Below are 3,697 nucleotides of genomic sequence, written 5' to 3'. Positions count from 1 at the left end.
AGAGAGAGAGAGAGAGAGAGAGAGAGAGAGAGAGAGAGAGAGAGAGAGAGAGAGTATTATTAAATGGTATGTAATAGAGATGATGCAATAAAAACAACCTACATACTCATGCGCAGGGTCAGCCAAAGAAGCGTCTAGAAATCTTACTTCTATGACGTCAGAATACAGACCACACTTTCAGCCACGCCTGAGCAAAGGCCTATTCTCATTGGAGTGGAACCTTTTTTGGCATTTAAATGAGGTGTTGCAGGCCTTATCAAATACATTATGATGAGTTGAACCCCCTTGTAAAATTTGACCTCTTGGTGTCAGCTGATATTACGTTGAATTACAGAGCGGACGGCTCTTGTTCGAATCCCCAGTTTAGTGTTCTTGTAATCGTGTCGTTTTGTTGAGTTTTTTAAGGCCCATTTGGCGAGGTAATGTCGGAGTTGGACGTCGTATTCGAAGGCCCCCGCCTCTTAAATAATCTGTTCGAACAGAGTTGAAAGGGGTGTTAAACCCATACAATTGCACTTGCTGCTGTGTGTGTGTGTTTTGGGCTCGTTTTTTTTTTGTTTGCAGTATAAAATATTACACCTCGCAATGTGAGCAAGACTGGCTTTGATGATAGCCACACACATGATAACCACGTCCCATCATCAAGTACTTTGTCATCGATTATGAAGACTCGCTACATAGCGACTATAATAGAGTTTTAGTCTTTGCACCCAAGCCTTGATGACGTTTTCCGACCACTCCTGCACTCAAATCCCAAACACGCCGCTCTATTGTTTATGTTGTTTTTTTCCAGAGGAAAAGTTGGGTGGGTGGGCGGGTGGGTGAGCTGAGGAACGGGGGGGTGGCAGGGGAGGAGAAGGGGGTGGTTGTACTGCAGGGGCCAGCATGCGTACCAAATGGTATTAAGAGCGTGCAGTGCTAATCCGGGATCTCATTACATAAAGCTTAACTTTGCGGTCGTGGTGAGAGAGAGAGAGAGACAAGTGTCAGTTTTGGTCGAGCTGAAAGCCCTGGCGCCCCGGGACGCCAAGACGGCCGGCCGGCCAGCATCGGAGAGGAAAATAATGTCCCGATTGTTCCCAACGATTGCCTTTTTGGCGGTGTCAGCTTCACAACCCGGACATAGAGCTCGTGATGACAATGCATGGACCACAGCTCGAAATGTTTGCTCAGAAATACTTGAGAGTAAATATTTTATCCTGCAAGTTTTTTCGTTTGTCTAAGTGAAAGACTCTGCTCATACGTGTTGAGAGAATGCACTCAGAGCTTATTCTAAAGCTTGATAAAGAAGGGATGTTTTTCTGCGTTTCTCGTTAAGGCCTGCGCCCCAACCAAATAAAAAAATCTAAAACACTCAAAACCTAAACAAAATAACTTAAACGAACCGAAACAGCCAACAAAACTCGTTTACATTTTTAGATTTAAAAAAGCAACTGCGTGGCTGAAAGGGCATTAAACCTGGCATGTATTTGCATCGATTGTCCGCAGATACTTCAATAAACATGGATATGGGCCATAAAATATGAAGACTGTGTTTTTCTGTTAAATTTGATTCTGTTTATATTTTTGTGCAAGGGGCATTATACCGTCACTCTATTGTATCCAGGCTGTCAACAACAGCCCACGTATCGCTGTCACTGGAGAGCACTTGGAATGGCATCGATCCCAGTGTTGACACCCCGCGCGCTTATTGGCGTTAAAGTGGCAGCGGCCAGGCGGGGGCGGGGGGCGGGGGAGGGCGGGGAGAGAGCCGGCCAGTCCAGGTAGATACGTTCCTTCCCGCGCTAGGTGTTTTCTCACTGTTTTCCTTCACTGAGCCTTTCTCCGGTGGCCAGTTGGAGTCATTACTTAGTGCTCGTCCGTGGTGCAAGGTTTACCTTGTTGTGCTGGATAGTGCTACTGTACTGAACGTCACAACTTGTTTGTTTGGAGTGCGAGTTGAAGAGCTAGAGGTAGCGTTGTAAAAGTGATTACATGTACTACAGTGTTTGTGTTCTGCTTATAGGGCTTCGCTAGAATGGTGGACGAATAATGGGCAGGTAGTGAAGAATTTGCTGGAGGAGTGTGGTTACTCGAGCTCGTTGTTTTTGTTTAAAATAGTTTCCGAAAAATCTTCTTACCAGGAGGATGGCAAATGATGCGACAGAAGTATGTGCCTACAAACGAACTGTTTATTTTTAAGCATTTTTGTTTTGTTTCTGCCCATTCCCATCGAATGGCAGTTTTGCGATTAGTTGGCGAAACATAAAGTGAAATGATTATTCTTATTGTTTTGAAATAAGCGAGAATTAAGATAATAAACTATAGTGTTTAAGCAATTTGCGAAAGTCCGAAGCGTTGTTTTGTTTACAAGTATCTTTAACAGAAACATCGTTTACAGTCAAAGCAGTTAATAGAAACACCTGGCTCCCGCCTCTGTACCTTTGTTGTTGTAGTTTATGTGAAATCGAAGCGATAATCCCGTAACGGGGTGATTAGTTCTTACTCTACCATGAACCGATATTCCAACGATTTCGTTTACACTATCTGAGCATAATAATTATGTTGACAGCTTGTTTTTCGACAAGCTCTAAAGAGAGTATGTAGTAGACGGAAACTACGTTTCAACCGCAATATTATGTATCTGGGTATAAGTATACTTCAGTCCCTGCCTCTAATCCTAAAATAAATTGAAATCGTTTTTTTTTTGTGAATGACGTCACGGCTACCCAAGATTGGCTCCATAGTGATCTAAGACCCTGGATGTGCTGAGTAGATCAAGTAAGTGCCGAATGGAGGGCTGAAGCAGACATTTATCTGTGTGTGACGGTGTCTTGGGTAAATAGGGTCAAAGAACAAATATACTTTGGACAAGTTCTCTCTCTCTCTCTCTCTCTCTCTCTCTCTCTCTCTCTCTCTCTCTCTCTCTCTCTCTCTCTCTCCCCCCCCCCCTGCCGGACTTTTAAATACGTACGACGTGTGTGTAAAGAATGTAACACTTGTGCAGAGAACTAAAGAGGATAAAGTAGATAGCAGAGAAGAGAACTGTTTTGTTTAACGGCAACATTACATATTCTATTGTGGCATTTCGTAATAGCAGGACGATACAGCAAACTCACGGAAAATGGGGGTACACAGCTCCCTGGGCCTCTTAATACACTTGGTGACGACTAGTGGTGGGTGCAACGAAAGTTAAAGTACATTATAAATAGGATACTGGCATACTGGTTTGACTTTACTGCAATATTTGGATAGCTGTTACAAGAGTTGGGCCAAACAGAACGATAAAGCTATATAAATGTTATATATTATTATTATTATTAAAGCAAATCCACGCGGGACAGGATACAGGAAATGTACCGTGGACAAAGTATAACATACAATGTACTTCAAATAATACTATATATGTATGAAATATACAATACTTCTTGGATTTGCTGATTTACCACGTCGCCATACTGAAGGTCACCAGAAGTGCGTCTGAAGACCATCGTTTAATATCCGTGGCTATGACGTCACTCGGGAGGCCCGCCGGCTTGGTGTTGTGTCCCAGGACGCACCCGACCTTCTCACGGTTTGTTTGTTTGTTTGTTTGTTGTACTTTTCTTTTCCTTTTGTTGTTGTTGCTGTTGCTGTTATTGTTTTTGCTTCTGTTCTTGTTGTTGATTTTGTTGACACTGTTATTGTTTTTGTTCGCTATTGTTGTCGATGATGATGA

The sequence above is a fragment of the Aplysia californica genome, unplaced genomic scaffold (assembly GCF_000002075.1).
Source record: "Aplysia californica isolate F4 #8 unplaced genomic scaffold, AplCal3.0 scaffold00057, whole genome shotgun sequence".
NCBI classification, from domain to species: domain Eukaryota; kingdom Metazoa; phylum Mollusca; class Gastropoda; order Aplysiida; family Aplysiidae; genus Aplysia; species Aplysia californica.
Note: the sequence above shows the minus strand (reverse complement) of the source record.